Raw genomic sequence first — 22,665 nt, 5'->3', positions numbered from 1 at the left:
TTAAATGGAAGGTGCTTACACCTGGGAAATGTTTGCGGATTCTGAAACTACAAAAATCGCCGGAGCGCTTTTTAAATAAATCGCGATTCAAGTTGACAGTTTTAGGGGTTGTTTAGGTTTTTGCGATTTTGCTTGGAAACCGCAAGTCCTATCAAAATGGGAATAAAGAAAATGTTGTAGCTATAAGAATTCTGTACAAGATTGACTTTAATGATATTTTCGTAGGTTTTCCAACTTTTGATATATAAAAGTTGCAATTGGGACAATTCAAATTCAATTTAATTCTGTATCGTCTCCTTATAAAACAATGTCATGACTGCAATTTCCCAACATAAACTTATATATCTAAAAAAAATGGTACAACCTAGGAAAAAGTACATAAGCCAGTCTTGTAGAGAATTTTTTCAGGTCAAATGCCGATAAGACTTGCCGTATTCAAGCAAAATCGCGAAACCCTAACAAAAAAACCTAAAAATGTAAACTGAGCTTCTTTATCTTAAAAATGGTACAGCCTGAGAACAAATAATAAACGTCAATCCTTTAGAGAATTTTCACAGCTACAACGTTTTCTTTAGCTCCATTTCGATTGAAGTTGCTGTTTCCAAGCAAAATCATGAAAACCTAAAAAACACCTAAAAATGTGAATTTTGACCGCGATTTATTTAAAAATCCCTACAGCGATTTTTCTTGTTTTTGGAATTTTCTCATCTATGAACATTTCTGTTTCCGAATTCACAAAAACTTCCCTGTGTAAGCGGTTTTCATTAAAAGTTAGTTAAGGCGCACCCTTCATGACATTGTTTTATAAGGGGGCGATACAGTCAGTGCATTGTCCCAATTTGAACTTCAATATCTCAAAAATGGTAAAACATACGAAAATACCGTAACGGTCAATCTTGTAGAGAAATTTCATAGCACCAACATTTTCGTCAAAACCTAAACAACCCCTAAAAATGTCAACTTGAATCGTGATTTGATTAAAAAGCGCTCCGGCGATTTTTTTGTTTTTTGATTTTTCTCATCTATGAACATTGTAGTTTCAGAATACGCAAAAACTTCCCAGGTTAAGCACCTTCCATTTAAATTTGATTTAAGAGCACCGTGTTAGGGGAAAGTACCAGAAGTTGTGGACCAGTATTGCCCATCTTTGAACTGAAACTAAGTTTGGACAAAATATGACGAAGGCCAAATTTCGTGCTCTCCAGCCACTACATATGGTGCCAGAGGGTTTTTTTACACCGTTCGGGCTGTTTTCTCAAGAAGTATGGACTTGTCCTTACCATCGTAATTGAGGCAGCGAAGTTGCTTCAACAAAAATCGAAGTGATTTAAGAGCAGGTCTTAAAGTAAACTTGTCCGAAATTTTGTGTGAGAGGTACCCGAAGGAGTGGACGAATATGGTCCATATTCGAACTTGATCTATGCCTAGTAAAATATTACGATGTGCAAAGTATGGACCAAATCGGTCAGTCCCTTCAAGAGTTATCGTGCGTGTAATTTTTGCGAAAAAATTAACTTTTGTGGGGGTAGTACCCCAGGGAGTGGGCCGATATGGCTTATCTTCGAACTTAAACTAAGTTTGCACAAAACATTACGAAGGCCACACTTTGGACCGAAACGGCAGATCCGTTCGAGAGTTGTCTTACGCTCCAACCACTAAACACGGTGTCATAGGGGGTTTTTTTTGCAACTTTCAGGCTATTTTCTCAGGAAGTACGGACTTGCCCCTGATGAACCTTGTACTGTTGTATTGGGGCAGTGAATATAAGTTACTACAACAAAATTCAAAGCGATTCGAGAGTAGGCCCTAAACTGAACTTTTCCGAAATTGTGTGTGGGAGGTACCCAAAGGAGTGGACCGATTGAGTCCATATTGAAACCTTATCTAAGTCTGGTAAAAATTTCACGATATGCAAAGTATGGACCAAATCGGTTACTCCCTTCAAGAGTTATCGTACGCACAAATTTTCCGAACATTTTCGAACTTTTGTGTGGGAGGAGTAGACCGATATATGGCCCATCTTCGAACTTAAACTAAGTTTGGACAAAATATTACGAAGGCCAAAATTTGGACCGAATCGGTTGATCCGTTCGAGAGTTATCGTGCGCTCCAGCCAGACAGACGTACGCTAAATCAACTCCAAATTGTCTTAACCGGATTTCTTCCAAACATACTTGGGGTCTAAAACCATTATTTCGATGAGGCACATGTTGCCCGTAAGAAAGTGTATATTCCCACGTTAGCATAAATGCTGAGGGTATAAAAAAATTTCGAATTTTGGGCCGCCCCATTGGCAATTTAGTTCATAGTTTCCCACTTCCAAAAAGTATGAATAACGTCATACAAACTAACGTGTGAAATTGCGTATACGGGATTTTTCATACAAACTATGTGGAATATACACCTAGTGAACTAGGAATCGGTTGCACAACTTTAATCTCAACCCTTGAGTGTAGGGCACCCAAACAGTGAGTGTTGGTCATAACAAACAAATACATTTTTAATACGTTTTTTTAATAAATGTAAGCTATTTTTACATTGGAATTGTTGTCGTAATTTTTTGTCTGTAGGTTTTTGTTATTAACCACCATGTTTTTCTATTGTTGTTGTTGTTGTTGTTGTCTGATTGTTAGCAACTTAACAACCTTTTGCTAATTGCTTTTCTTAACATTGACACAATTTGTTAAATCAAGCGTTAAATTATATATTTATGTATTCAATACAACAGATGCATTTATGTGTAGCAATTATAATTAGATGGTGTGAAACAAAAAAAGTGGAAAGCTATGTTAAATGCTAAAGAAGTACGTATGAATGTAGGCTAAAATGTTTGGAAGTAGGTGCCATTTTTAAATGAACCCACAATAATGCTACACAGAGGCTTCTAAAATATTTAGGCAATCTATTTAACTACAAGGCACAAAAGTGACATGGTTTGAAATCATTCAATTGGATTTTTCTGTTTCTTCAGAAATCTAGGGAAAAGAATTTCCTACGATCTAGCCATGACTCGCCATTTAAAAAAATATTTTTTATATGTAAATGCCTTGGTTGCTAACTGCTTTTATACTTACTCGCCACACCGCAGTTCTTCCACAACTGTCTTGTTTAAAAAAAATTCATATGACAATTGAATACCACTTCCAACGTTATTTCCCATAAAAAAACAGTGTTAAATAAACGGCGGCGATAAGCGTTTTAAATACAACAACCCCATATCACAATACAAAATGAAATACATTTCTTTTCTATATAAATGTAAAAATTGATATTAATATTAATCAATGTTACAGATTAACTGCGAAAAAAAATGGAAAATAAAATGTAAATTCTCCAACCCTGTGTTAAACATTTCAAAAGTAGCCGCTTCTATGGAAAGCCATAAAAGTTCATTGTAACGCGTTGTACTGCTTTTTTGTCTCTGTAACTGGCGGACAAGTTACCGCAAAAAGTCATTGTTTGACGTCGGTATTTTTTTTTTCTAACTTATTTTCGCTCCAAAAAAATAAATAAAAAATGAAATAATTTCAATATTGCACCAACTTTCCATTGATAGATAGATATGAATGAACAAAAATATTAAAAAAGAAAAACTAGAAAAATCTCAATTCCAAACTTTGTCGATAGGAAAGTGCAACAGTGTGTCAAAAACTGGATATGTGATTTTTTTTGCAATTTCATTCATTGCGTAAAATATAAAAACGCACCACATGAAATTTATATACAAATTTGAAAAAAAAAAAACAACGTGCCACTTGTTTAAAATAAATAGCCTCTGACAAGTACATAAATACAAAATGTCAAACATAATTACAGGGAACATGTTTTTTTCGATGTTTGAATTTTTCATGAATCAATGAAATGTATGAGAATTTTGCAAGCAAATGAATAAACAGACAGAAGGCATTTTTGTAATCTTATATGGATAAGATTTTAGGGGTATAATTTACATTTGATTGGCGGCAAGTCGTCGTTTGTTTCATTCTTGCTATCTCCATAATAAAATAAAGATAATGATATGGGATTAAGATCCAATAATAAAATTATTTTGGTCATACGCATTTCATTTTCATTGAGACAGACTAACAAATTTAATGGACATTAACGAATAAATACAATGATTCTTATGCAAATGAAATTGCGGTATGTATTACTTTATTGTTACATTGGTTCACAAAATTTATTCTGTATAGGAATATCGTCATATGAAAGCTTTTATTTCATACACATATTTTAATAATGAACTTTATAACTAACATAACATTAACACATCAATAAAGTTTTTCCCATTAAAAAGTAAAAATATCAGTCTTACGGCCGTGTGGACTTAATGTCGCATGAAAAGAGTCCTTCTTTTAAAACATTTTTTTTTAAATGATAATTTTTTATGTTTTTTTTTAATTTATTTATATCTTTATTATTGGAAAACACAAAAATAAGAAATTCAGAATTTAGTAAACAAAAGTTAAAATTCAAAAACATTTTAGCTCAAAAACTATTGAAATCAATATTTCGTTGCGTATACTATATTCTGGATGACACAAGCACATCTTTTAGGCATAGATGATACTAAATTATTAATTATTGCAGGCGAAATAATTAATTTTCGGAAAATTTAGCTTAAATCCTCAATATACTGAAAATCGGGAGGTACGGTTATATGGTTATACCCAAACGTGGACCCAGGTCCACGATTTTGGTGGAAATGTTTTGTAACTAATAGGAACCCAATATACCAAATTACAGCCAATTTAGTAGGAAAATATGGCTTTAATACTTAAAATACCGAAGATGGAAGGTACCGCTATAAGGGGGCTACACCAAAACATTGGCCGATATTGTTCATATTCATCCAAAAATTATGCTACAGCATCCTCTGGTCAAATACAAAATCGCTTAGATTTAAAAATTAGCAAAATAACAATTCACAGAAGAACGGTAGACGCCGGCTGATTCAGTCGACAACCAGCAAAAAAAAAAACCTTTCATATCGACTAAAAATTGAGGAGCCAGACTGACCCATCTAGACTGGGATATCCAAAAATGGAAGACTGTGCTGCTTTCTGATGAAAGTTGATTTTAAAGGATTCGGATGGCATAAGGCATATATCAAATGGACAACGGTTAAATCCTAAATATTGTAAGGGCACTGTATAACATGGAGGCGGAACACAATGGTCTGGGATTTTTTTTCGGGGCAAGGGATTGGACCAATTCATAAAATTAATGGAATTATGGATCGTTTCAAGTATCGTAATGTATTAAAAGGCGCGATGTTGCCTTATGGCGAAGAAGATATGCCACTTAAATGGACCTTCCAGGAAGATAACGAGCCAAATCATGTATCGAAAGTGGTTAAGGAGTGATTCCAAAACAATTCGACAGAAGTTCTCCATTGGCCTGCCGAATACCCTCATCTTAGTGTGAGATCGTTAACTCAAAAATCAACCGAAAAAATTGCAAAACCAAAGAAAATTTATTTAAAGCCGGAAAAATAGTTTGGGTTGCTAAATCGCCTGCAATAATTAATAATTTAATATCCTCTATGCCTAAAAAATGTGCTTGTGTCATCCAGAATAGAGGACTCACAACGAAATATTGATTTCAATAGTTTTTGTTGTACCTCAAATTGGGGGGTGCTTTAGTTTTATCCGCTATATTTGCGACCTAAAATGTTTTTTGAATTTTAATTTTTTTTATTAAATTCTGATTTCCTTATTTTTGTGTTTTCCAATAATAAATTTATAACTTTTTTTAAATATCATTTAAAAAAATCTACTGAGGTGGTACTTTAGTTTGGCCGACACTGTAGTTCAAAATCCGATCCAATTTTCACAAGGTTTTGTAGGATTCAGTTTTTACAGTTTAAGGTTAAGGAAAAAATGTTGGTTTCAAATTCGTTCCCGTTCACAAAATTGGCCATTGCGAGCAAAAGTTTTATTCTCATTTAAAGAAAAAATATTTTAAAATGTCTTATTTGTTTTTATAAGAAAATGTATGCATAAATCAGTTACAGTATCCATTCGTGGATATTTAAATATTTATTTTATAATTAGATCTATTTCTGTTTTCTCGAAAAATCAACAAATAATAAAAAAAAATCTTGAAGTAAATCTAAATTATCCTGCCCCAGAGTACAAACCATTAAAAAATATATTAGAAATATCTACAGAATCTAGACAATGCATAGGAAAGAATGAAACCGAATTTATAGAGATTGGATATTATAGCAACAGCAAAAGAAAAAAAAAAACTTATTAATAAAATATTCCAAATATATTTTTGGTTCGATAAGAAAAATTAGAAAAACAATTTTGGCAGTTCTCCAACTATTTTCCAAAATCCGATACAATAATCAATGTATACTGCTAATACAGCGAATCAATCTCTTTCAATATTTATGCATATTTCGATGTTTCACTTAGCGGCCAAAGTGTTCCGTCAGTTGCATCACACAATGCAAAAAACCTTAAAGTAGGTAAAAGTCGCGCAATGCGCATTCGATTTCAGTAGTACCCATAAAAATACGTCAATATACACATATTTCAAATAGGTTATTCAATAACAGCTGATGTCCCTACACATTTTTGGTAAAAGACTCATATTACTCGCGTATGTCTGTAATTTATGACATGCTTTTTGGCAAATATTATAATCGCGCAGTGGATATATCGGAAACTCATACACTAGTATCATGTTGCCCATGGAGTATTCTTTTAGTCTTTCTTTGGGCATAGACCTATAAAATGTAAGGTTAATCCATAAATCGGAAGGGAACATAAAAATCTTGTTGGCTTCAACCAATTTTTACCCATTTTTCTACATTGATTCTAACACAGCTTCCACGTACATTAATGGTGGATATTATGGGATCCCTCCTAAAATACTTCATTTTAAAGAATTTCAGTCATACTATATAGAATATGTTAACACTTCGCGAATTCTGTAAGGGTCAAACTCGGATGCAATATAAGGTTTTTTGGATGAAATGGAAAAAATTTAGGGGGAAAAACTTTGTCGTTTTTTTGGGTTGCCCTAGTGTACATATATCATTTTATATCATATGGGTTTGGACCCCAAGTATGTTTGGACGAACTCCGTTTCAGACAATTTGAAGTCGATTTAGCTATGTCCGTCCGTCTGTCTGGCTGGAGCACACGATCAACGATTCGGATCAACCGATTCGGTCCAAAATTTGGCTCTCGTAATTTTTCACTTAGTTTAAGTACGTAGATAGGCCATATCGGTCCACACCTCCGGGTATCTCCCTCACAAAAGCTAAAAACGTTGCATAATGTAATTTTTTTAGACAAAATGAGGTTCCAATGTGGTCTCTATTGGGCACCTTCCACACAAAATTACGAAAAAATGCACTTCAAGACCCGTGGCTCGAATCCCTTTGATTGTTGTTGTAACAACTACGATGGTGCAAGTTTGCACCTTAGAAAATGGTCCAAAAGTCGTAAACACCCTTTGACATCATGAGTAGTGGCTGGAGCGCAAATAATGTAAACCGCTTATTTATCCAGATTAAATTGGATTTGTAAATAGTTTTTTGATAATTTATTCCAATTGAATATTTTAAAATATATTTTCAGAATAATGATAATTTAAAAGACAATTTCCCAGTGACTAAGTATGAAAAATATGTTGAACAGGAAATGAAAATATGTCGATAAGAGAAATTATACAGGGTGTTAATATTGTAATAATGAGAATGATAAAATCTAAAAACTGATCAGTTATAAATATAAGTTAAAATAAATAGTACAAAGAAAATGATTAATGAAATTAAATATATTAATTTTGGAGAGAAGGATTTTTAGGATTATGGTTATTAGGATATTGGTAATGATAAGGCTATCATTACTCGCAGGATAACTTTCGAACGAAACAGTCGTGTCCAAACTTAGTTTAAGTTCGAAAATTATCTATATCGGTCAGGAACTTCCTCTTCAAAAGTTCAAAATTGTTCGCTAAAATGGTGCGCACAATAACTCTCATAGGCAGTAACCGATTTGGTACATACTTTGCACAACGTAATATTTCTACGAGACATATATCTATATATGGCATCTCCATTCGGGTACCTCCCACACAAAATTTTCGAATCGCTTTAATTCTTTTTGGAACAACTTGTTTTCGCTGCCCCCAGGGTACAAGTTTTTCAGGACCAGTCCATATCTCCTGAGAAAATGAGCCGAAAGCTGTAAAAAGTCATACGGAACCATGTTTAGTGGCTGGAGCACGATAACTTTCGTACGGATCAGCCGATTCGGTCCAACATTTCGTAATATGTTGTCCAAACTTAGTTTCAGTCTGTACTTCCCCTCAAAAGTGCAAAAAATTTAACTTAAATGGTCCAAACTTTGGGCCAAAAAATCTAAAAATCCTCTAACACAATTGTTGGGAAAAATGATTTTGATTGTGTAGCCGGTATTGTCAACAGATAATAGTTTCAATTAGCCCTCCGATGAGTGACAGTTCTGAACTTCATGGCCGTGTGAATTTTTGCTTGAATTTTCTTTAGACTATTATGAAAAAGTTTAAAAATTATTGTTGTTGAGCGCGTACTTCTTGTCCCCCGACCTGTGCGCAAGTGTTGCAGCGAGTTTTTCTTAAATTTTTTTGTTTTTATAATCATCCCTAATGTCTTTGAGGAAAGGGGGTCGATTATAGATAGCAACCCAACTCCAGTTGCGTTGCCAGAAGGGAAAATCATGCCATTAAACTTTTTGTCAAATTCAATCAATACCAGTGTTTTGAACCTTCAGCTATTAATTTAATTGTAAAAAAGTTCAATTTTTTTGCGGAAATAGAAAATTCTATTACTAAATTTGCTGTGGGCAACGCAACTGGAGTTAGGTTGCTACCCATAATCGACCCCTAGATCTCTGTGTTTAGAACAAGTAAATTATGTGTTGAAACAATAAAAAATTATAATGATGCCCAAAAACATGCATTTATTAGTGAAATTCAGTACAAGGTCCATACGGACCTATTCACACGTCCGCGTACTATTCTCACTAAAACCTCAATAACTCCTAAAGTAATGTTCCGATCGGCTTGATTTTTTTCCAAAAGATGCGCAATACTCTTGGAATACAGATTAAGTTTGGGGGGAGTGGCCAAAGTAGGAGTAATTTCAGTTTGAAAAGGCAAAAAGGTCCCTAGACCTTCTCACTCATCGGAGGGTTAGTACAGGCTGAGGGTATATCTCTGTCGACAAAGCTGGCTGATACATTTTACATGCTAGTCTAAAGGTAAGGTCGCATTTGGCAAATATTTGCCCCCAGCGACCGGCTGTGTGCGCTTACTGTGAGAGCAAGTGAGCATAAATTTCAATGGAATATTTACGCTCACTTGCTCTCAGTAAGCCCACATTGCCGACCACTGGAGCAAATATTTGCCTAGTGTGACCTTACATGAGCAACAAAACATATTTTGTTTTGTTTCCTGCATACCAAGCAAAAAAGTCATTACAAATTTCCTTACAACGTATTATTTGATTAGGGCCATTAAAATAAGTATCTAATCTTTGGAAACTAAAAGTCGTAACTCACTGCATTTTTGGATTTAATTATAAAATTTCCAATTATAAAATTTACTGGATATGGATATTTAATTAACAAAAATCAACATTACTTTAAGAAAACACTGTACACTACTCATTTTACCATCTTTACTCAACGATTGTTTTGAAGAAGCTGAAGAAAAAATGCTCTTTGCCATTCTCGCAAAAAAAGAGAACAAAAATTATTCATACCACTTGCTAGGTTGGTTAACTGTGAGTTACAGAAAAATACCTGTTTATGGAAGAATATATCGCATCAGCAACAAACGAAACACAAGCGTTTGGCCGAATACCGCATACACACCACTAAAGCGAAAACGCCCTCCGGTCGAAGCTTCAGCGTCTCCTATTGCATCATATACCAGCTCTTTCTTATAAAATAAGCGAGAGACCTGTTGTTACGCTCTTTGACAAAAATCCTCTCTCAACCTATAAAAAATATGTTCTAACATAAAAAATATGTTGGTACCCAAACAAATAAAATCGAGATATGTTACAAAATGCTGCAAACATATATGCATTTGTTTAGAACATATGTTTGGATCCAAACATATGTTTGTTTGCAACCAGTCCCAAACATATATTTGTTTGGATCCAAACCTATTTCTGACATATATTTTTCTGTGTGCATCATTACAAGACTCAATATCGCTCATTTACTCAAAGAGTGGCATAACTCAAAAAATACGTTTTCTGAGTTAACAATTTCTATTTTTTCTACGACTTCTACTTTATCTTGTGTCAAATGTTCATACTGATATCTCTAAAACTCGTCGAGTTACAGCTCATTTACAACGAGTATCGCATAATTCAACACACACGTTTTTTGAGTTTATGAATCACTAAAACACTTCAAATCATGCTTGATCTTGAACATAAATTTAGCACTGATATCTGGCTAGCTGTTTCCGAAATATGCTCCAAGTAGTTATTTTAGCATTTGTGCAACAATATTTTTAAGGCGGGGAAGTCAAATTTCATTTGCCAACTTAAGACGCTTTTTTCACGAAAGTGGATTTTATGAAATGTGTCACTCTTTGAGTAAATGAGCGATATGTGCTTATTGGAATTAGTGGGCCGTTAATCTCCATCATTGCCAATGTCCCCATACATAACATACGACGTTTCATTTATTAATTAGTTTTGTTGCCTGAATCGCTAAAAGCGAATGTAATAAATAATTTTGCTACCATAAAAGAATTTAAATGTTGTATAGAAATATTGAAATTTTTAAACAACCCCAAAGACCTTTGTAATTCCACAAACAACTCGTTATTATAATAATATTATCAAAACAGGTGGCGTCTACCAAACACAGATTAAATTACCAATGAAGGTTTTCTTCTAACTACTTAACTCTTCCCCCTGCTTCTCTCAAATGATTTTACTGCTACTACCTTACGATAGATTATTGTGGTCGCTCTGATTAATGTTACAATAAACAAATCAATGTTTAGTGGCAATATTTAGACTCCATATTTAAATGGCAAAACAAACATACCAACCAACAACACGCATCGAGGAAATTCGCTAAGCCCCTCGTCATATATTTATTTGTCTTGTCTGTCTGTCGTATCTCACAGACAATTGATTTCCAATAAACGATAGCCTAGTTTAAACCACGCATTAAATAGGCTTACAAACAAACAAACTCTAGTTTAAATTGTGTCTGGTGGCCACCACCATCATACTGGCTGGCTGGTTGGGTGGCTAGACCTAACCAGACACAAAAAATATTTACCATATAGGCGTATCAGACAAGGTAATCTTCCCCAAAAACAGAAACACAAATGTTGATGGTGTTTATTGGCTGTGGGCCATAATGCCTATACCAAAAACAAAATAAACAACAACAATAAAATGGAAATAAGAATCAGTAAAAATACGCGCCGGCGCCAAGCAAATCACCTGAGGAGAAGTTTGAAAAATCAAATAAATCACATTGATTGGTAGTGATTTAAACGCCTGTGCTGCCTGACTTCTAGTCAGCTAGCTAGCCGGACAGCTATGTTGATGTTTTACCAAATTAAATATTTAAATATGAATAAACAGAGTTACCCGCAACCATTCTAAATTGTTAAATATTAAGAATTATTTCCGTCAATATCATATGGGTGATATATTAACGTAATTTTGGTAGACATTGGTAGAAAGTATGCAAAATGTCTTTAGAGTGGATTGAAATTTGTGAGATTTTAAAAATTCAAAATATTTTCCAACAATTTTCAACATATTTCAAATTTTTTTATGTACTTAGTTTTTCAGTCATTCGTACCGGAACGCCTTTAGAGAGTGACATATATAGGGAAATCATGAATAAAAATCCCTTGCGGAATTTGTTCTCTTTTCCAACTTTCGGAATTTTTTATTTTTATTTCCATATTTATGACCAAAAAGGGAATATCTTTGTCGATTCGGCTGAATATACCAAAATTAACTGATTCTAATAGTTTTTAACGTTCTAAAATATTGATTTTAGAAGAATTTCACTTTTTAAAATTAGTTTCCGTGCGGAAAATTCCGAGGGAAATATTCATGATTGCCCTGATAATTTTCTTATTTTCCCCCTTCTTCTTGAAAAACAATTTTCCTACTCCCAACAATTGCTTGTCACATCTGTAATTATCATTCAAAATCAATTGACAATTAAGATATTTGTTGAATGGTTTTGCTTTTTTATTATTATTTTAGTCAATTGTCAACAACTGTTTTTGGTTTGTTGTTGTTTTGCAGGTTCTGCTGCTTTTATGAGTCCGCTTTTAAAGTTTATTAACTTTTCTGACCATTTTTGTAGAAAAGAATTTCATGTGTTTTGTTTTTTTTTTTAATAACAATTTGTGCAATATGTTTTTTGTTTCGCTTTTTATTGCCACTATGACGCAGAGTTTCTCAAACCAAAGCTTTTGATTTGCTAATGGCTATATTTGTTAGCGAACGTTTTTTTTATTGCGGGTGTGCTTAAAATCATTTAATTAAGAACTGGTTTTATTTAAACGATTTTTTCTCATTTCTTTATTTGACTTTGAGTAAATTACGTTTGCATATCAAGTAGATGGTTGGAAAGATAATGTTCGAGTATGAAATGTTGCAGATACATGTTGCTGCAACATGTATACAAGGTGCCCTATACACTGGGAGAAATTAATTAGTTCGTATTTATGTGAAATGTTAACGGCTATCACACGAAATCCGTGCCACCGTGGTGCAGTGGTATGCACATCCGCACTGCACTCAGAAGGTTTGCGGTTCGATTCCCAGGCCACGCAATATCAAGATTTTCAACGGTGGCAAAATACCCCTCAGTAATGTTGGCGACATTTTCTGAGTATTTCAGCAATGTAAAACTTCTCTATTCTCTATTAGTGGTGTTGTAAGACACGCCGTTCGGACTCGGCGGTAAACAGTAGGTCCCATATCATTGAGCTAATATGAATCGGGTTACACTCATTGATATGCCAGAAGTCCCTCTTGTCCCGTCTGGGATGTTTGGGGAACAATTATCATATGAAATCAGTGGAAAATATTTCAAACATGTATTTTTTGTTTGGCTTTAGGTCAGAATAATTAAAAAACAATGAGTTTTGTTTTTTACATAATTTTGTTTACATAAATTTCATTTCATTTTTAATTATTCTGACCTAAAGCCAAACAAAAAATACATGTTTAAAACAGTCCAAAGGTCAACTATTAAAATAACAGGAAAATATTTCCACTGACATAACAGAATCAGTAGAAGATTGATGGATTATTTCATTGTAGATTGAATGAACTCCTTATACAAAATCGATGCACTTTCTCATACATTATCGATAGATCCTCTCATGGAATATAGAAGGATCTTCTCTTAAAACATGGAATTGGATCTTCATATAGACGATCCATTGATCATTATCATGAGCAGATCGATGTATCTTCTCAAAGAAGATCTGTGAATCTTCTCATAGAAGCTCAATCGATCTTTTTATTTAAGATCGATTAATCTTCCATTATAGATCAATTGATCTTATCGTTAAATGTCGATGGATCTCATAAAAGATAAATAGATCTCATCATACATGATCGATGGATCTTCTAGGGAAATATCAAAATATATTCTCATAGAAGATCGAAAGATCTTCTCATAGGAAATCACAGGATATTCTAATAAAAACCAGAGTATTTTCTCATACATATCCATGGATCTTCTCATGACAGATGGGTGGATCTAGTGATCTTCTAAAAGAATAACCATTGATCTTCTAATAAAAGATACATCGATCTTCAGAGAGAAGATCCATCGATCTTCCACAAGAAGTATCAAAGATACTCTATTTCCAAGAAAATCAATTGATCTTCTCATAAACGTTCAATTGATCATCACATTGAAAGTCAATGGATCTATTCATACAATAGCGATGGGTCTTCTTTTAGAAGCTCAACGGATCTCATTGGAGTTTGAGGAATCTTCTCAGAGCAAGTAAACGGATTTTCTCATAGTGGATCGATGGAGCTATTAAAAGAAAATTGATGGATCTATTCATAGAAGATCAATGGACATTCTCATGGAAGATCAATGGATCTTCTTATAGAAGATGGATATATAGATCATCTCATAGAAAGTCGATGGATCTTTTCAAAAAACGTTCATGATGGGTCTTCTCATATAAGATCGATCTATATTCTCGGAGAAGATCGTGGTATATTCTCAGAGAATATAGATGGATTTCTCGGAGAAGATCGATGGATATTCTCGGAGAAGACTGACGTTTATTCTCGGAGAAGATCGAGGTATATTCTCGAAGAAGATCGATGGATATTCTCGGAGAAGACCGATGGATATTCTCGGAAAAGATCGATTGATCGATTGTTCTAGTAGTAGATCGTAAATCTTCTAATAAACGTCGAACGATTTTCTCGTAAAAATCGATGGATTTTCTCATAGGAAATCAAAGGATCTTCTGGTGGCAGATTGGTGGATACAGTGATCATCTTAAAGACGATTGAATGATATTCTATAATATGATTGATCTTCTAATAAAAAATCCTTCGATCTTCTTTTAAATACTCAGTGTATCCAGCGATCTACCATGAGAATACCCATCGATCTTCGGTGAGAAGATTAATCGACCTACTATTCTCTTCCATGGATTTTCCCATAGACAGTGGTTGTTTCGAGTCTCAAAGAAGATCGTCTCTCGACAAATCCTCTCATAGCTGATCAATGAGTATTCGGTGCTTATTCTTTTTGAAGATCGAAGCAACTCGCCAAAGGAGACAACTGAAGCGTACAATAAAATATGGAAGGATGTTCTCATAAGAAAGATAATACTCATAGAAGATAAGTCGACCTTCTCATAGAAGATTAGCGGATCTTCTCATAGAAAATTGATCGAACTTCTTCATAGAGGATCAATTTATTTTCTGTTAGAAGGTTATAGAAGATCTGGTAATCTTCTCACAGGAAATCGAAGGATCTCCTCATAAAAGCTGAATGGATCTTCCCTTAGAGATCAATCGATCTTCACGTAGCACATCAATTTATCTTCTCACAGAAGTTCGGTCAACCTTCTCAGAGAAGATCGATGGATCTTCTATTAGAATATCAGTGAAATTTATAATAGAAGGTCGATTGATATTTTCATATAAGACCAAAGAATTTTTTCATAGAATATCTAATAATGTTCTCATAGAAGATTGAAACATCTTCCCATAAAAGATCGGAGGATCATCTTATAGAATATCGAAAGATCTTCTCATGGAAGATCAATGGATCTTCTTTATGAAGATCAATGCGTCTTCTCATAGAATATCGTTCTTTCATGATAAGATCGAAGACCCATTTATCTTCTCATGAAGGATCGATGGATCTTGTCATAGACGATCGATGGAGCTTCTCATAGAAAATCGATGGATCTTCTCATTGAAGATCGGTGGATATTTTCAAAGAAGGTCGAAGGAAAGAAATTCGAGAGATTTTCTTTTAGAAGATCGATGGACTTTCATGAAAAGGTCAGTGGAATTTCTTATAGAAGACGTATCTGCTCAAAGTAGAATATCACAAGAATTTCTCATAAAAGCCCTTTTTAGAACATCGAAAGATCTTCTTATGGAAGATGGGTGGATCATCTCACCGAAGCATCCTCACGTATAAAATCAATGGATCTTCTCTATGAAAATTATTGTGTCTTCTCACTCTTCTCGCTCTTTCATGATAAGATCGAAGACCCATTTATCTTCTCATGGAGGATCGAAGGATCTTCTCATAGACGATCGATAGAACTTCTCATAGAAAATCGATGGATCTTCTCATAGTGATCAATACATCTTTTCATTGGAGATCAATAGATCGGAGGATCTACTCACAGATGATCGAAGGATCTTCTCATGACAGATCTATGGAAGAAGGTCTTCTAGGAGAAGATCTTCTCATAGAAGATCGAAGGATCTTCTCATAGAAGATCGAAGGATCTTCTCATAGAAGATCAAAGGATCTTCTCATAGAAGATCGAAGGATCTTGTCATAAAAGATCGAAGGATCTTCTCATAGAAGATCAAAGGATCTTCTCATAGAAAATCTAAGGATTTTCTCATAAACACTAAATGGATATACCCTTAAAGTTCAATTGATCTTCACATAGAATATCAATTTATCTTCTCACAGTAGAGCGATGGACCTTCTCATAGAAGACCGATGGATCTTCTTATGACAGCTCGATGGACAGTGATCATCTAAAAGAAGATCGATGGATCATTTTTTATTCTTATAGATCTTCTTATAGAAAATCAAAAGAGCTTCTATAGAAAATCAATAGATCTTCTCATAAAAGATCAATGGATCTTATAGAAAATCAATAGATCTTCACATAGAAGATCAATGGATCTTCACATAGTGATAAATGGATCTTCTTATAGAGAATCATTATCTTTGCATGTGTTGACTCCTATAAGAAGACCTATTGATCTTCTTATAAAATATCTATCGATCTTCTCTTAGATCGCAAATCTGTCATGAGCATATACATCGATCTTTTATGAGAAGATTCATCGATCTTCTGTCAAAAGATTCATCGATATTCTATGAGAAGGATTATTCTCTTCGATGGTTTTTCTCATAGATTCCATCGACAATCTATTCGTCTAAGTGCAAGCCTCTAAATGTTCTCAAAGAAGGTCGTCTCTCGGCGAATCCTCTCATAAAATGTCAATGAGTATTCTCTTTGAATATCGATGGATCTCGCTAAAGAAGACCACTTGATCTTCTAATAAAAAAACGAAGGATGTCCTCATAGAAGAGCAGTGGAACTTAGCATGGAAGATCAACGGATCTTTTCTAGAAGATCAAAAGATCTTCTCATAGAAAATTGGTGGAGCTTCTCATGGAAGATCGATTGATCCTCTCATAGAAGATTAAGGGGCCTTCTCATAGAATATCGAATGATCTTCCCATAGAATATCGAAGGATCTTATAGATGATCAAGGGATCTTCTTATAGTAGATCGAAGGATCTTCTCATAGGAAATCGAAGGATATGCTCATTAAGACTGAATGGATATACCTTTAAAGATCAATCGATTTTCACTTAGAAGATCAATTTATCTTCTCATAGAAGATCGATGGATCTTCTCATAACAGTTCGGTGGGCAGTTACCCGCTAAAAGAAGATCGATGGATCATTTAATAGAAAATCAGGGGGTCTTCTTATTGAATATCATTTGATCTTCACATAGAAGATCAATGGATCTTCTCATAAAAGATCGACAGTGATACATGGATCTTCTCATAGAAGATCAATGGATATGCTCATACAAGATCAATGGATATGCTCATACAAGATCAATGGAACTTATCACAGTAGTCAATGGGTCTTTTAATAGAAAACTATTATTTTTCCATGACTTGCCCCCGCAAAAAATGTGATGAAAAATATTTCTAAACGATCCGAGAGCTGGTCTTACACCGCATTTCTACAAAAAAATTTGATCTATGTCTTGTAGAAATATTACGATGCGCTAAGTAAGGACGAAATCGGTTACTCGCTATCCATTTATCGCGCATCATTCCCGCGAAAAATGTTGAACTTTTCTGGAGTAGTACTCGAAGTAGTGGACCGATATGGTTCATCTTCAAACATGATGTACAAAATATTGCAAGTGCAAAGTTTACATCAAATCGGTCACGGACGACCAAATTGTCTGTAACGGATTTTGTCCCAACATGCTTGGGGTCTAAATTATATTTTAAAGAGGCATATTTTTTATCGTATAAACTAATCTCAACCACCCTAATATTTATGCATCATACAATAAATTCTCATTATTTGCATGTGATCATTGATACCGCTGCTGCCGCTACTTCTGCTGCTACATATCATTATCTCTTGACCTAGCGCTCTGAGGCAATACTTCTTTGGCTGAGTGGCACACGTTTTCTTCTTCTTCTTGGTACAGATATAATTCAATTTGTGGCTAATTTATTAATTTATTTGCATTGTCTACTTGTGTGTGTGACTGGGAATGCCGGGCCTATCACCTCCTCCGCACATTTGTGTTTTTTTCTATTGTTTTGAATTTGAGTGCAGCAGCAGCTACCGCATCATAATATTTCCCTATTTTTTTTTTCTTCTTGCTTTTACTCTTATGATCCTCTGCTATTATTGGTGGTGCTTCTGATGTTTACTCTGGTCATAATTACAATTGAAAATTCCCAACAACAATAAGCAGCAAAAACTTTTTGTTGTTGTTGAGAATTTATCTGCTGACGTTTCTGAGGAAGATGATGGGTTGGTTTGTTGTGGTGGCTCTTTAGAACAATAAATGATCAAATTTAAATTTTAGTATTATTTAAGCTTTTCAAAAAAGTACAACACAATGTGCCGAAGATGATCAGCAGCAGCATTGTGATGTGGTGGCCGCAACAGCAACAACAACAGTATTAGTGGAAAACGAGAATCGAAAAACAGCAACCTCAACAATAATAGCACCATAAGAAGCCAAACCAACAAAGAACATATAAGGAAAATTATTAACAAGGAATTTTAGTTTAATTGTTTTTGGCCAAAATTTTGTTTGCTTGGCTTAGTTTTAATGGTTTAATGCCTTTGGCGTTCAATTGTTGTTGTCACCTGAAAATCGCTTAACGAAGAATGTGTTTTAAATATTCACTATTGATGGGAAGAAATTTTAGTGATATGACATTTAAATCGAAATTATTAAGGTATCTAAATGTGAATGTGTGTGTCTTTTTAAACTTATAAGTGAAATTAAATAAATTATCGATTACTTTTAATTTCCGCTTTTCTAACGTGTCAAACTTGTAACATTGTTTGTAAGCTTCAATTGCATTACTTTTGCGTGAACATGTTGGCGTTTACATGTGTTTTTCTTCACATTTACATCTCGTATTTTTGTTTATTTTGTGCAGTATGTGTGTTTTTGTTGCATTTGTTGTATTAATTTTCTTTTCATATTTATGTTAAGTGCAGATGTCTGCATAGATACATTGCACAGTGACATGAATAAATAAATATGAATCAGCCAAAAAGAAAGAATTTGTGCACAAGTTTGTCAGACAGGACGGAAAAACATCAGAATTTATGCAGACGTGTCGAATATAAGGAAAATATTTAATGATCAATAATGTTCTATATATACGAAAGACTGCATTGGGCTTCGATTGTTTTCGTGGAAAGATCACTGAGATTTGATGGATTGGATTTTATGAGTCGGAAAAGGATAATGTTCTCGCTTATTAAAAAAAAAACAAACCTTACACAGCGAAAACATCGGATCCTCTAGTCATTATGAAACCCATTATAATGTAATGTAAACAAAAATAACTACTTATATTACTCCTTATATATAATTGCTCCACAAACATCTCAGGCGGGACAAGGGGATTTCTCTCATATCAATGACTGCACCCCGATTCATATTAGCTCAATGATATGGGACCTGCAGTTTATCGTCGAGTCCGAGCGGCGTGTCCTAAGACACCGCCTGTAGAGAACTTTTACATGGATGAAATACTCAGGAAATGTTGCCAACATTACTGAGGGGTATTTTGGAGGTAAAAACTTCAAAATACCTGAAATCGGTAGGTACCATTATATGGGGACTATACCAAAACCACAGTTTTTCGTGCAAAATGTTTCTGACTACTGGGAACTCAAAATACCAAATTACAGCCAATTCGAGCAGAAAATGTAGATAAAAGCTTCAAAACAACTGAAGTCGGGTGGTATCGCTATATGGGGGCTATAGGAAAAATTAGACCCATGTTGATGATTTTTGGCTAAAGTTCTTTTAAGCATTTTCTGAAAAAATCAGATCGATCCGACGATTAGAAAAATTTTTGTCGCACCTACCCATACAAGTGGGACTACTGTGCAGTCTGTACAGTATAGGCCTACATAGCTTGAACTTGAGTGTGTATATCCCGCCAAATAACAGCTGTGTTCTAGCTGACAACAAACCAATGTTGGAAGGTGATGACCGGCTGGTATAGCAAGTCATGAGCTATGGCATTCAACCCTTGAAATTTTCCGAAGAGGCATATCGCTGGCTGAACAAATAGATAGCTCCACTTTTTGTACTGTAGATACTTCCACTGACGTTTTCAATGGAAGTCCATCGGTCTTCTAAAAGAAAATCTCTCGAATTTCTTTAAAAAAACCATACATCTACTATGAGAAGATCCACCGATCTTCTATGAAAAGATCCACCAATCTTCTATGAGAAGATCCACCGATCTTCTATGAAAAGATCCACCGATCTTCTATGAGAAGATCCACCAATCTTCTTCTATAAGAATATCCACCGGTCTTCTATGAGAAGATCCATTGATATTCTATGATAAGATCCACCAATCTTCTATGAGCAGATCTCTCGATCTTCTATGAGAAGATCCATCGATCTTCAAAATGAAAATCCATCGACCTTCTAAATGAAAATCCATCAACCATCTTTAAAATGATCCATCGATCTTCTACGAGAAAATCCATTGGCCTTTTTAATGAAAATCCATCGATCTCCTAAGGAAAATCTATCGACCTTCTTTAAAAAGATCCATCGGTCTTCTATAAGAAGATCCATTGATCTTTTAAGAAGATCCATCGATCTTCTACCCGAAGATCCATCTTCTATGAGAAGGGCCAACGATCCATTGACCTTTTCAATGAGAATCCATAGATTTTCTAAAGAAAATCTATCGACCTTCAAAAAGATCCATCGATCCTTTGCGAGAAAATCCATCGATCTTCTATGAGAAAATTCACGATCTTCAAAATTAAAGTCCATCGACCTTCTTTCAAAATATCCACCACTCTTCTATGAGAAGATCCATCGATCTTCTGTGAGAAGATCCATCGATCTACTATCACAAGATCTCTCGATCTTCTATGAGAAGATCCATCGATCTTCTATGAGCAAATATCTCGAACTTCTATGAGAAGATCATCGATCTTCTATGAGAAGATCCATCGATCTTCTATGAGAAGATCCATCGATCTTCTATGAGAAGATCCATCGATCTTCTATGAGAAGATCCATCGATCTTCTATGAGATGATCCATCGATCTACTATGACAAGATCTCTCGATCTTCTATGAGAAGATTTATCGTTCTTCTATGAGAAGATTTATCGATCTTCTATGAGAAGATATCTCGATCTTCTATGAGAAGATCCATCGATCTTCTATGAGATGATCCATCGATCTTCTATGAGAAGATCCTTCGATCTACTATCACAAGATCTCTTGATCTTCTATGAGAAGATCCATCGATCTTCTATGAGAAGATCCATCGATCTTTTATGAGAAGATCCATCGATCTTTTATGAGAAGATCCATCGATCTTTTATGAGAAGATCCATCGATCTTCTATGAGAAGATATCTCGATCTTCTATAAGAAGATCCATCGATCTTCGATCTTCTATAAAAAGATCCATTGATCTTCTATGATAAGATCCATCGATCTTCTATGAGAAGATATCTCGATCTTCTATGAGAAGATGCATCGATCTTCTATGAGAAGATCCTTCGATCTACTATCACAAGATCTCTCGATCTTCTATGAGAAGATCCATCGTTCTACTATCAGAAGATCCATCGATCTTCTATGAGAAGATCCATCGATCTTCTATGAGAAGATATCTCGATCTTCTATGAGAAGATGCATCGATCTACTATGATAAGATCCTTAGATCTTCTGTGGAAAGGATAATCTTTTTCTATGAGAAGTTTAGTCGATCTTCTAAGAGAATATTCATTGATCTTCTGTGAGAAGATTCAACGATATTCTATGAGAAGATCATCAATCATCTTTTAGAAGATTCACAGTGCGTAAATCGATATATTTGTTATGAGAAGGTTCTTCAATCTGCTATGAGAAGACACATTGATCTTCTACATGAAGATCCATCGATATTGTATGTGAAGATTCATTGATCTTCTATGAGAAGTATCATAGAAACCCCATCCAATGCGCATGGAACTGACAAAATTTCAATGGTGATGCTATAGAAGCTAGATGAACCAGAAGTCAGGCACGGATTCCACCAAAGGCGAATCATACATACTGATCTTAAAATTGTCGCCAGTTGCGAAGATACTTGAGGCCTTCTCCTCCCCAGCAAAGGAGGATGCTATCCTGCTGCGGATAATACGGGTTTCGAAAGCAGCAAAATACCATAACAGCACTACATGCCATTTTTATACATATTAGCCGATCTCAAGCAGAACAGACCATGTCACATTGGACCTGACTGAAGGCTTTTATACCGTCAGCCGTTCTAAGCTATCATATGTAGAGCTCAGAAACAAGAAGTCCGTCCAAACTCCATAGAGTGAAGCATGGTGTTCCCCTCTATATTCCTGTAATTCCACGTTCATGACGCCAGGTTCCTCCGTTGATATTATATGTGCCAGGATAAATTTCTATTTCATTTATCTTGCTGAGTTCTTTCACGCGAGGAATATGAGAATATCCCCCACTAAGTCAGCCTAATTGTTCACCCCCATATGCACTGTGGAGATGAAACTCCTCCCACTGTTTTCTGAGTTTTCTTTTCCATAGAAAAACATTTCCTCCGTTTTCTGCGGATGTTTTTTTTCTTT

The 22,665-nt window shown here is 34.7% G+C and overlaps 1 protein-coding gene across 10 annotated transcripts in view; it reads left to right on the top strand.

Moving 5' to 3' along the window:
- Doa (CDC like kinase darkener of apricot) overlaps window positions 1–22,665 on the top strand; it is a 470,031-nt gene that overhangs the window by 313,930 nt on the left and 133,436 nt on the right. The window lies entirely within an intron of this gene.

The sequence above is a fragment of the Musca autumnalis genome, unplaced genomic scaffold (assembly GCF_047663935.1).
Source record: "Musca autumnalis isolate F117 unplaced genomic scaffold, ASM4766393v1 scaffold_1, whole genome shotgun sequence".
Taxonomy (NCBI): domain Eukaryota; kingdom Metazoa; phylum Arthropoda; class Insecta; order Diptera; family Muscidae; genus Musca; species Musca autumnalis.
The sequence above is the reverse complement of the archived record's forward strand: the minus strand, read 5'-3'. Positions and strand labels throughout refer to the sequence as shown.